The sequence below is a fragment of the Brienomyrus brachyistius genome, unplaced genomic scaffold (assembly GCF_023856365.1).
Source record: "Brienomyrus brachyistius isolate T26 unplaced genomic scaffold, BBRACH_0.4 scaffold44, whole genome shotgun sequence".
NCBI classification, from domain to species: domain Eukaryota; kingdom Metazoa; phylum Chordata; class Actinopteri; order Osteoglossiformes; family Mormyridae; genus Brienomyrus; species Brienomyrus brachyistius.
The window spans coordinates 1,083,253-1,096,859 of record NW_026042319.1 but is presented as its reverse complement, the minus strand read 5'-3'; positions in this window follow the sequence as shown (position 1 = coordinate 1,096,859).

Genomic DNA, 13,607 nt, shown 5'->3' with positions numbered 1-13,607 from the left:
GTCTGTGGTTTAGTGTTGGGGCGTTAAAGCTAATCTGTCCCAGGCTGCCTCACTGAATTGCCCCTTCCGTCACCCCAGGAAATCACTGCATCATCTAACAACATACGGTGCTCACAGAAAGTCTTGGGGCGTTTGCTTAATTCAGTAAAAATGTTGTGAATTTATTGGTTTTGTAACAAATGTCCATTGACAAGCAATGTGTAACATATCTGCATGTCTTCCACACAGACATTTTCTTTTTATTAAGTGTCATAACTTTTTTGACTGACTCATTCAGTTCTGTTCTCACCGTTTTGCTATTAATCGCATTTATTGTCACTGGCTCCCACGGGGACACTAAACACAAATATTTGGTTTTTTATGTTATTGCAAAGGTGTTACTAATTACAAAGCACCCAATGATGCTTGTCAATAAACTTTTTAATTCAGAACAGCTCCTTTAGAACTATGAGTTGGGTTACAGTTCATTACTATTTGAAATGCATTTTATAGGTAAAACATTGGTTGTTTTCAATGTGATACATTTTTGTAAATGAATGAAGTCATGATTTTTGGTGCAAAACCAATACATTTGCGTGTTGGTATCAGAGCCGATATTGTCATTGTGATCATTCATGGAACTTGTACATTGAATTTGACCTGTTTTAAATTTTTTTATCATTTTGATTATTTGTTATATTAATTAACTCCACAGGCCGGCATTTGCCCATTAGAGGCTAGCTGAGTTTCCATGTCATGGGAGAGACAGACTTGGGAGTGGAACAGCAGAGTAATGATCTCTTCACATACCCTTGGTCAGTTTGTCATATAAATACATCTTGCCTAATTCAGAATTAATGAACAGTCGCAATCCCAACAGCCATTAAAAATCTTAAATTTAAAAGCTGTTAAGGATATTTCAATTGCTGTTCATATGTCTATACGCTATTGTCTGTATTTTCACCTCAATAGAGTTGTCCTTACTTATTGGGGTTTGCTGCATCCTAAGGTTTTACATATGTATATAAAATCATTTACGCCAGAGGTGTTGTTACGGTATATGTACGTTACTGTATTTTAGTGTTTCATGAGGTCGTAAGGCTCATCTCAAACTACAGGCCCAACAGAGAGGGCATCTTACTTAAATCTCAAAGCCAAAGTAGTGGTTGACGTCATGATGGCTGCTGAAATTTCTTCAGTGATGCTGATCATTTAAGTTTTCTACAGTTCGATGAATTCCGTTACGGCAGACTGGCACGTAGTCAATGATGGCGCAATATAATTGTATTCTAAACAAAAAAGATAATATTACATGAAGATTATATATTTTAAAATATATTGTAATGTGTATCTCAAATGAAGGACACCATCTAACCAAAACAACAGGATAGCATATTTCTGTGGCCACTTGAGTAATTCCTTCACATACATTACATTTAGGGACCCTGTTGTTTTTTTTGTAATTTCAGCATCATTCAGGGACATTATTACTTCTTATCCTCCAATGAAAGCACAGAAATGGCAGTGGGCAGTTTTCTTTCTTTTTTTTTACATAGAGTGATTAATGAGAGTATTAACATGGTGTCTGGGTCAACAAAGGGCTGTGAAAGAGTGCAATGTTTCCACATAATCATGACTGGGCTTTTTAGATTGGCATGGTACCCAGAGCAGAGGTTTGGGGGGGCAAACCTGTGCCCTCAGTCCCGGCAGGATAAATTATGAACTTTAAATTCACCAAAGTCCCCAAGGTCTCCAGTCAAAAAATAATGTCCCGTCAACGTCTCCCCCAGCAATGCTTCAAAACAGCAACTTAACGTGACTCTATTAACATCAGTGTTGTTTGAAATGCGTATTGCCATAAAGTCATTTCTGCCAAACGACTTTCTTCTTTATTTGGGTTTATAAGTTCTCACCCGTCCGTTTTAAGGGCACCGAGGGACATTTGCTGTAACCATTTCACTGGTTTCTTAATGCAGTATATTCTGGATATTTACATTATCAAACATAATGATGCTGGAAATACTGAATTGCAAGAATGGAGGCTTTTCATGCATTCATAAGCAAACATTTGCTTTTACTAAAGGTATTTGAATAAGAGGTGAAGTCCTATGAGGTCATCACATTCACACAAAGAGGCTGTTACTTAGGCCAAATAGGGAGCACAGACCGAAAAGTGATTAGACTAAATTATCCGGATTTACTCCTCCGGATCCAAATTGAGTGAGAATTGTTTATTGTGACTGGAACTTTTGAGAGCAAGTTTTACAGCTCCTTGTCATTCCATGGTCCAGAATTTTTTATTTATTTATTTTTAATTTTTTTTTTACAAAACAAACACATATTAAAGTAAAATCTTTATTTTTATGCCCATATGGGGATTTGGCTATGAGGACCAAACCCCCGTCTGTTCTTTGTGCTTCTCAGCTCAAAAACATGAACTTCCAATAATATAACTAGTCTGAAATGTACAGTCAACTCTCGCCGTCAATTATATTATATCACAACTATATAATGTTTGATAGCCCAAATAATTCGCTTTGTTTTTCGTTTTATTGGGTTGGAAACCTACTGTAGAATTGTTTGCCTGGAAATCATTGCAGGGACTGCTAGATGAAAGATAGAATTCTAAGTATTAACATCTGTTGGGTTTCTTGATGTAAATGAGGGTAAAATATGTAGTTCAGACAGCCTAATGAAAGTGAATGCAATGGTCTCTATACATGATGAGGCGAACAAATGTCATAGGGAGGCATTGTACTGGTTTCGGGTTGAAGAGCTGTTTCACAAGGTTTTGGGTCCAAGCAGAGAAGACATGTTAGACAGAGGGGATTTATACAGTTAGAAATATTCAGTCTTGTAGTCTAATTATCCGTTTCAAGTGTATGTATTGTTTCGATAATTCTCCTCATACTCTCCAAAGAAAAAAGCAAGAAAAAGAGAAAAGACTATTAAGCAAAATAAGCATCAGAGTAAATGGCACTGTTACGTGCACGTTCCAGGTGTTCCTGTATGGAAAAATCACAAAGCAAGAAGAAAGAGTGAAAGATGAGCATCATACGATATCAAGCGTGGCCGTCGTTCCTCGGCAGCCTGTGGCCGTTTCCAGGAGGCGGCTGAATGCTCAGCAAAGCAATTCAAACAAACAGATCAACACAGGTGTGTTTAAGGTGCAGTTCACAAACATATGTGGCTCTTATTTCTTAATAAACTCTTAATGGGCTTTTCTTTTTAAAACCCAAAAGTCGTCCACCCTTATTTCATTCACTTATAAGATGTTTGCATCCAGAACAACTGATATGACAGAACACAACACATGAAGTCATTCGACAAAAGTTCAAATAAAAAAGCTCATTCATTTTAGCTTGCATGGTACATTTTTACATAGTACATTGTTTGAATCCCTTAAGAGAATCAGGAGTTCTAAGAAGTTGGAGTTTCTTCCACCACAGATGGGAAAACCTTGCATGAGCAAACACTTCTCCGAATGGTGACTGTTAACCAGCCCTTTCATGTTGCATTTCTTGTGTCCCCAAGGGTCTGATTCCTACTTTTGTGTACTGGACAATGGGTTTGGAATGAGAGGAATGGGCAAACTCCTTAGCGAAGGGATGAAACTGGACATCGTTGTATCTGTGATTGTGGGGGGGGGGGGGAGGGGAGCGAAAGAATAAACTTGATGCCTTCACTGTTCGGAGGCCTGTAGGGTGAGAAGTTTGCATCGATAGCAGAGATGTAGAACTTTGCAAGAATGTGGATGGTGATGCAGCGACGTCTCCCAGATATGCAGGAAGGGAGCAGAAAAGAGGAACAGCTGAGTACCATTCATGCAATAACGACGTGAAAAAGGTGGCTGTGAGGTCATTAAGTCAAACCAAATTAGAGCCAAGTAATCTGCATGTCTTCATTATTCTCACCGAAGGACCATGTCTTAACAAACAGGAAGGCAACACAACTCTGGTCATAAGTTTAACTTTGCTTAACTACAGATGTATTCTACAGCTGGAAGAAAAAAGATGGAAATTCCACTGTATAACTGCATTGTGTTGCTTCTAGAAGATTGATTGGTGTCTGTAGAATACCATAGTTGCTCAGGGTCTCACAATGAAATGGGGTTTGATTGAGCTCTCCCCTTATTGAGATCACTGACCTGGGTTCAGGTTGAACACCCCGGTGTTTTCAAGCAAAATTACAGCTATCTAGTTTGGCTGCAGCCTCTGCACATTTTCCTGTGAGAACATTTTTCACTCGGTCACAACATTGCAAAACACACAGAGGGCTTTAATAGCGTTGCACCATGTCACACGACATTCCCTCATACGATGGTCAAATTATGAAATGGGAAATATTTTCTGCTCTTTGTATATAAGTGAATTATTCCTTAATCTTGTTTCAAATCTTTTGTTATAAAGTGGATACCATTTGATGATTTATAAAGACAATAATAAAGCCTTCAACAAAAACTTGCATAACCTCATAAAGACTATGGAGATCTTTGAGGAGACAGAAATTGTGAATCAGACTTTTTTTTTACAGAGACTAATTCAAGGTATGACATAAAACCACGTCAGAAATGAGAAGTTCTTTGACTGTCGAACACGGTGCTACATGGTATATGCTTGTGGTAGATTAGGTCTCTAGTTGAGAATGTTGAGTATAGGATGCATGAGGATTTGAGCCTGGATTTTTAAATTCATATTTTTAAAACTGATTCTAATCGAATTCCTCTGTACACATAGACCAGACCTAAAACCCATTTGTCATTTAGTTCTTTTTCTGGGCTTATGCTCCCAACCCCCCAAATTGGAAGTCTTTGGGGGGGAAAGGAATTGTAAATGACTGGCAAAGATTTATCACGGCACTTTAATGGAGAACATCATCCCATGCTTTCCCACCAGTGCAAAGGACAACTGGTTCCATCAATCCATCAATATAGTTTTACTAGAATATTAATCCAAGGTCTTATTTTTATATGAATTTCTAAGCTTTATGGCTGGCTATAAGCTTTAGGTGAAAGGGCAGTTCCATTTTGATGACTAGCCTGGTTATTGAATTTTACTGTCCAATGCTCTGTATCCACCTTGGTTCCATGGTACAAACAACCATTGGATCTTGCATCTGGAAACTGAAAGGATATTACTGACGCTTTGGATCATGGGTTATTGGGGCAGGCTGCAGACAAACTATCTTGGAGACCTAAGGATACTGCTTCTCTTTTCCAGTGGTAACCGTAGTCAGCTGGATCTCAGACACACTCTCAAAATCATTCCATCTGCAGAATTTCTTCTGCCATGTTGAACTTTACATCGGTCTTTCCACTGCCAAATGACACATGTGCAATCTTCTTGTCCACAAAGGGATTTTGGAACCATTTCATTGATGCAGGATTAAAAAAAAAAAAGATCACTAGTGTGTGATATTTGAAAATATGGAATCGCCGGAATTAATTTGTTATGCGGAAATCAATCACAGTATAACTGTCTGGTGTAGCAAATGCAGTAATTCCATATTAATGTGTTGCAAAAATACAACAAATATATCCCAAAGTGTAAAGCCAGGGATACTTTTAGAATAAAAATATCTTACATTCACACACTCAGGTAAACAAGGATGAAAGTTTTCCACATCTCCTGTTCAGGGGGAACTTCAGAGCTTATGGGTTCACATAGTTAAACCATCTCAATCAAGATCAATCAAACCCCAACCTTCTCAAGACCCCATCAGTTGTATATCACTGTGATGAACCCTCCCCCCCCCCCCCCCCCCCACAAGCTTTCTCATTGGTCGTTCATACACAGAGGTCTTGGTCCGTTTTTCCCATACAGGACACTGCAGCTTTCTTCAGCTTCTCCAGATACTGGAAAGTTCTCTGAAGTCAGGGCCGTCAGCAGACAAGGTGTTTGCTATTTGCATTTTGTTTCTGTTTTTTATCTTATTTTCCCAGTTTTTTGTGCACAAACATGCCACTGGTAGACATTTATGTATTAATACTTTCCAACATTTACGACTATATAGGATGTGTGAAAGGGGATTGTGTCAGAAAGACTGGATTTCTTCATGCATATCCTACACTTTTACTTAAATATTGTAACCTTTTTTCATTTAAATGTGCACAATGCTTACAATAATTATACAATAGTCAATGGGTTTTGAGGCAAAGTATGGTGGCAGGAAGACCATGTCATTACTAAACAGAAACCTCAACTTTCACAGCTGAAGGACATGGTTGGAACCTCTCAGGAGGCTCGGTCAACTGTCTTTGATTTGTATATTTTTAACAGTCATCTATAGTAAGTAACTCAAGACATATATTTGTAGCTCTTCCTCTACCCATTACTGCAGAGATCTATTGGAGAGGCAGCGTGGATATAAACGTTGGCCGTGTTTGAAGGCTCTAACAATGTGGAACTCATTATTGATGTGTTCACCGCATTTCTAATTGCTTCTGCATGGAAGTAAAGTTTCAAGGGTGGTGCCCAGTATGGGTATTTAGCTTCCATGTGTATTGTGTTAGTGGGTACTTCAGGGATGGGGGTGACTGATCATTGTGAGTGAAATGCACTACATTCTGCATGTTTCTTTGAGGAAAATTAAAATGATCACATTGTCACCCTGTTATGCAGAATCCACTAAAGCAAGTGGATATGTGGCTCCATGGATTTGATTGATGACTCTGATACTGTGATGCAACGGATGTAAACTGGAACCAGTGACTTATGGTTTGACTATCTTATGTTCGGTGATAATCTGTGGTTGAACACACAGGCGAAAGAGAGTAGAATTGTAGGTGGTTTGGCTTAAATGGGCTGTTAACTTGAATATAAGAGTTGCAAAGAATGTACAGTGCAAAAGTGGGAGGGACATGTGACCTGCAGGAGGGACATGTGACCTGCAGGAGGGACATATGATCTCTGTGGTCCTTCTGTCACTCCCACTGGGAGAACAGCAGTTCCATCACTGTCCCTACACATCAATTGTTCATATCTTACTTTCTACCATGTAATCTAGTGTAACCAAATATCAAAATGTTTCCATGTTTTGGGATTTCGCCAGATCTCATTTATCATGAACGGTAAGAGTCTAGCTACTGTAACACGCTGTCAGTGTAGCTGACCAAGCTGCTCTCCTGGATCCCGGAACACCGATGGACATCTCCACTAATCGTCCAGCCTGATGGACGCCATGCTATCGAAGCTTTATGACACTCAAACATGAAGTACAGATCCTGCATATGCATCCACTATGGACGTTCTAGTGTTTATGCTGTATAATTATGTATTTATTTTTCCATGCCAATGTCACCCATAGGAGGACACGTTCCCTCCTTAGATTTGGCTCCTCTGGTTTCTTCCTTTCTATCGCTATTTGAGTTTTTCCTTGCCTTGTTGTCCTAGGTTCACTCAGTAGGGGACTGGGTCTGTTCACAAGTACAGCTGCCTTGAGGCAGATTTCTATTGTGAAATGCGATATATAAATAAATCCGAATTTTAATTATACTTGTTCACTGATGCCTATCACAGAGTGACTAAGAGGAGACTAAATCAAAGGAAAATAAGCCGCAGAGTGTTGTAGTTCCTTTAAGTGAAATATTACAATAAATTACTAAAATTATTATTATTGCTAAAATCAGCAGCTACGGCATTAGCTATGCAACGAAATGTAAATAAAAACTGGGAGTCTCTAGAAACATCCATGGAGCACCTCCTCTGAAAGGGACCCCTATCCTGACCTGCTGCGTGAGGTGACAGCTTGCCCACGCCCGACTCCCTGGGAATCTCAGCAATTCGACAGCGCAGAGTGGAAGCCCTGCAATTACGTGAACTGCAGGACCTCCTGTTTGCTCGCTAAACACTCCGAGTTCTCAGCATCTGGTTCAATGTTTGTCATCAGGAGTGAGGCAGCAGAGGTTATTTCTATGGTGTCAGAAACACCCGCAAAGAGATGCGGCTTCTTCCCAGCTGAGGAGCCCAAGGAGCAACGCTTGAGTTATGATTTCCAGACTCTGCGAAAATCATCTTCAGTATAATGACTGCAAATGGGAAACGTCTTGGTTTCAAACGAAGGTGATATATGCTTGATTATAAAGGTCTGTCAGTGAAAGGGAGGGAGATTTATGCTAAATACAACACATTTTAATACTGGTTTGTGTTTGCAGTGAGCAGTATTTGTACAGCTGACTCTCTTATTGATGCCTTTGGGGGATCAGGGAGAAAAATTGGCTTAACAGGGAACTATACTGATGCTCAACTAAAGAGGAACTACAATGTTTACGTGTGTATAAGGAAATGGGGCAAAAATAAACCCATAACTGCCCATGAAAAGACTAATTCTAGTTTTGCTGGTGGTCTCTTTCCATAGCGATGTGTAGAACCGGACTCAGGACATGGGTCAGCAGTTTGGACTCATCATCCGATCCAGATTGTCCCACCCCTGCGGTGTCTCATAGGTTAACACTGGAATTCAGTGAATACACAACCTTCTTAGAAACAGATGCCTCGTATAAACTGACCTGGGTTATGGGAGTCACTTGGCTGTGGTTGTCCTTAGGTTTTAGGTACCATTCAGCAGATATGATGTATAAAGCACCCTACAGATTGGATTAATTTGGCTGATTTTAACATCATGTGTACAGCTTCGCTCAGAGGCCCTGAAGATGAAGGTACCAGACCTTCACTGAGTGGCCCGACCCATAACGACATTCCGCCTCAAATTCAGGGTGGTCCAACACACTGCGGGTTAGAGGAAGTTCTGGCCTTTCGAGGTGGTTCTTTGCTGCCCTCTGTGGTTTCAGATGAGATGCTGTCACGAACCGCCTTGATGCATGTGATAAATATCTTTGGGGGAGGGTGGTGGTATCTACATTTGGTCATAAACCCATTTCACCGTGGGTCTCTTTTCAATAGAAATGTCATGCTTTTATATGACTAAAACCTACTTATCCCTTGTACTTAAAGTAAATCCCATATTACTGCCTTGTGCCAGTAGGATCCGGGACCGTGCGTAAGACAAGAGGTTTCAGAAAATGGATGGATGGATGGATGGATGGATGGACAGGTGGATGGACAGATGGATGGATTAGATGATGAAAGTGGCGGCCATATCTCCAACTCTATACAGGACAAAAGAGATCATGGCCCAAAGTACTAAAATTGATATTATTACCACAATTTTCCAGCATCTGTCAGATATAAGCCATTCTAGCCTTTCCCAGTAGATTCCCATTATTACTGGCATTTTTTGTTCAAATGATTAATAGTGACCTAGTGTGAACAATACAATAATAATCTAATCCTTGACATTTATGATATCCTTTGTTTCAGATTATCGAAATGGAAAGATTTTTTTATGCTTCCTCTATACACACTGCTTTTGAGACTGACAGGATAAGCTTCAGAGAAACTAATTCATCTAAAAAAATCATATTATCTGTATGAGGTCAAGTGTCCTATAAAAGTCCAACTGTCCCAGAATGCACTGCGGTTAGTGTGAGTGAGCCCAGACTGTGTGAATTCCTGGGTGATCCTGGTTGTGGGATACACACCTGAGAGGGAATAGTAGTCTTCAGTACTGTAACAAAAAATGTGTTGATTCACATGATGCATAGATACCTGGAATCTCACTGAAAAACGGCAAAAATAAAGTTGAAAGAAGTGGAAAATGGCACATCCATTGTAACCGCGGCCAGGACAGATGCTCCTGACCACGGCTGTGATGGCGTGGTCTCTAGATGAGATGCATGCTGTGCAATATTCTTCAGCTCCGTTTTCAAAACCAAGCAGTTTATAATAAAACTGTAACAGCATAAATTATATGTAAATTACATAACAGCACATAAGGAAAGGGCAGTGAAAATGCATCACCCATAAAACCATGTGTACATACACACGTCCTCTCCCTGCATGCTGGAGGATTCTTGTAGGAAAGCGGACGTGACCTTTCTCACGGTTAGGATTCCTCACAAGCTTGAGCTTGGCTCCTGCGGCTTTGTTATCACCATCACCCATTGCAGGAGATGCAGAAGGTGTGTGCGCATCCAGGGAGTGCACGTTCACACCCCACATGAGTGAAGAGGGGTCCACGTATCTGCCTGAGTGTGAGCCCTTGCACTGGCGTGTGCAAGCCCTCCTGGTTTCGCATCAGAATTCCAGCTCCACAAAGGTACCGTTCATATGGATTTACAAAGGCACCAGATGCAGCTCTTTGGTGGGGGGCCGGGGTGGTGTTCGAGGTGGGGGTGTAGGATGTGGCAGGGTGCTTGCCCAGATGCTTGGCACATTCACTCTGAGTCACATGCCAAACGTGTGTCTCAGCATTAGGGGTGTTGCAGCTAGGGTTCATAAACACAGTGCATAAATAAAGAATAAAAATGGCATATATATATATATATATATATATATATATATATATATATATATATATATACAGAACCTGTAATAAACATGCATATATTATCAAGCACCATAAATTGACTTCATAAACTAAGACTATAAAACATTATCATAACTGAGACCAATTAATAAAAGCTGAGTCACCTTTATTGCATTTATAAATACACAAAAGTATGAGACAGACAGAAACAAAATATTTTGTTAATTTATAGCTGTGATTTTGTTTTTTTTTACAGTTTTCAAATGTTTTTATGGCAAATATTTTCAATATTTCCACAAATCTGCTTTTCCCGACCTTGGTATTTTTACAAGTTGCAATTTTCCGGGTAATTACTAAGCAAATCAGCACTTTTGCCAGTCCCTTCAAGGATTATGTTACACATAAACTGAGTGACTGAGACCCAAACCCTCATTCAGCACTAGTTACCGACTCTGCATGCAAATTCAAATGAAATTTGTTGTCTGGCTAAAAGACGGAGGGAAAAGGTACGATCTCAGCGTAGCAGGGGGAGGAACAGAACAACAATGGCAGAATCCAGGAGCTCAGGGTGGAACGTGGTGGATGGTGAGCGTTACACTGCATTGTGTGTTTGCGCTTAGGGCACTAGCCCCCCCGTGTGTCCCTGTATAGCTGCTTGGTTTACAAAGCTGGGTTTTTGCACCCTGGTGCCACAGAAAAAGGCCACAGACTTTGAGGAATCTCTCCCACGACTCTGGGGGTAAATTAGAGGCCCGGAACATTAGACGAGGCCCAGAAGAAAGTTGGGTATTCCTCTCTGACTCGAATGACAAAGTTTTGGGTTGGCTGTTTATAGGATTATGCTTCCAACACCCCGATTTCCCCGATTATAATGTGGGACTGGCAGCATCACCCTGTCAGCAGACTCTAAGCCAAAGATAATGTGCTATGACTCATACAAGCATTCAACCAAAATCACCTAATTAAAACACTGGAACACATACCATTGGGGTATATTCTAATATGACATCCATTAAAGCTACATATTCAAGATATTATAACGTAATTACAGCATGTTATAATATAACACATAATGTAATCTTCATCTGCTGAGGAGGTAAAATGGCATTCCATTCATATGTATGTACAAATTTTGCTATATAAATAATCATGGGGGAGTTGTGGAGACTGTAAAGACTGAATTGTGCAGTGGAGTAAGAAAAGCATACAAGAAGACCCCCCCCAAGGCCCCTTTCAGATATACTACATGATGGCCAGGACCCTTGCCATTTGGAGGTCAGATTTCACATCTCCGTCAAACAGCAGAGCATGTCCTCTTGGGCCAATAGTTTATTTGGTGGGGGGGGGGGAGGGGTTGAGGGCTTGGGTGGAGTTGAAGTCGTGAAGATGACCATTTGTCAGCATTTCCTACCTTTTCTATTGTTCATGTATGTTTCTCCCCGAAGAGATTGCAGCCCCATAACCCAGATCTCTCTTCATGGCTTTTAGCATTCACTGCAAAGGGGAGGGGGGTCTGTTCCCTGGGGAACCTTTTCAGCTGTTTAGAGGATACTAACTGACTTACACCTGAAAAACTAACTTAAAGCCTTCATCATTAGATCATGCTGAGAAGGACGTTAACTCGGCTCGAATGTCAATCACATTTCGAATGGTTTCAGCATCGCGTTTCGGCACCTGCTTCTCGGAAATATTCACAAATATTCACTGTTCATCTAGGGAGCTTTAAAAGTTAGTCATGCCTTAATTGTTTTGGCACAGCTGTGCTTCATGAGACCGACGTCACAACATGCCAAGCTTTTAGAACTGTGGGAACAGCTGCCAGGACACTGGAATATCAAAAAATGTTGAGATTTACTTGTGTGTATCGAAAATCCATCATGGTGTAATGGCCCCATGGGGGAACTGCCCATGAGCTAAGGTTCACGCGATCTTCAATCTAAGCATGTTTCCTTTTCATCCTGGATGGCTTCTAATCAAGAGTAGGATTTACTGAGAGTTCCGGCTTTCATTGTGTTCTGGACTGCAGATCCCTACTGGAATTTTTACTATCGTGTCTCCAGGCAACATATTTTCTGCCTTTTCTCCCAAGCTTGGTTCATTCAGCTCGATACTTGCAATGATAATAAAATGGAAGCATTGCTGAACAGGTGTGATTTGCTGCTTTCATACACTAGTGTCATCATCATCGCATCATTGCCCACTATCAAGTGTTTAGCCTGTCCCATTTGCAAGTCAAATAAGCTACAGCCCTTGCTAAAGTATGGAAAACAGGGAGTGATAAAGTAAAATATTCATTATTTTCTATTGAATCTTCATTATGGAGGGCAAAAACGATTGCAGGGAGAGTAAAACGTGGTCCTCAATAAATAAACAGTCCATTATCCCCCTAAGTTGTATCCTGAGCATTAGCCAATGGGCTGTGTTGAAGTTCATGCCTGGTGCTCGCAGTGACGGCCTTTGAATCTGCCCACAAGGGGCGGACTGGGAGATCTGAGCCTGGAGCAGTGGCTGTGAATAGGTCACCTGCTCCCCTTGAGTTTGTTAGACACTATGAGCTGATGTCACGGTGCCAATGTGCAGACCACAAATTAACCAGTAAATCTGGATTGTGTTTGCTGCTGAGTACAGAAAGTGTATTGTTTGTTTTCTGCTTCACTTCAAATCAAATCAAATCAAATCAAAGTTAACCCAGTTCCAGTCCTCATGGTTTGCATATTTTCGTTACATTAATGTCTATAAGCTCTGAAGACCTATAAAGGGCAGTGTAATATTCAAATGAAAATGTGCACTGTTGTGTGAGTTGTGTGCACTGTTAGGAGTGGGAAAACGACAGGCAGAGATTAAACATTGACCTGCTCCCAGCTGTGCCAGACTGATCCTTGAGGCAAAGCCAGTGTTGAAATGGTTTTATGGCCCTATTCCTGACCTCTTGCTTCCCCAGAGAAAGAGCCCAGTATATGAAGCACTCAATGTCAGATTTTCGGCTTTGAGATTCGAGTGGGTTTATCACACAATGATTGATTTAACCAAGAAACCGCAAGTCACCAATGAGAGGTGGGTTAAACCAATGAGAGTGACGGCACTCAACAATCCCACTCATATTGTGTTTTACCTTCTCATGTCTCCCGAGGCTTATGAACCTTATGAAAGTCTTAGTTCATCGTGAGTATGAGTTGACCTTCCATGTGGGCACGTTGGCGAGAAAGGGCCAGAGGAACCCATGGCTGCTTGGAGACAGAATGATGAGAGTGACTGAGCCTTCG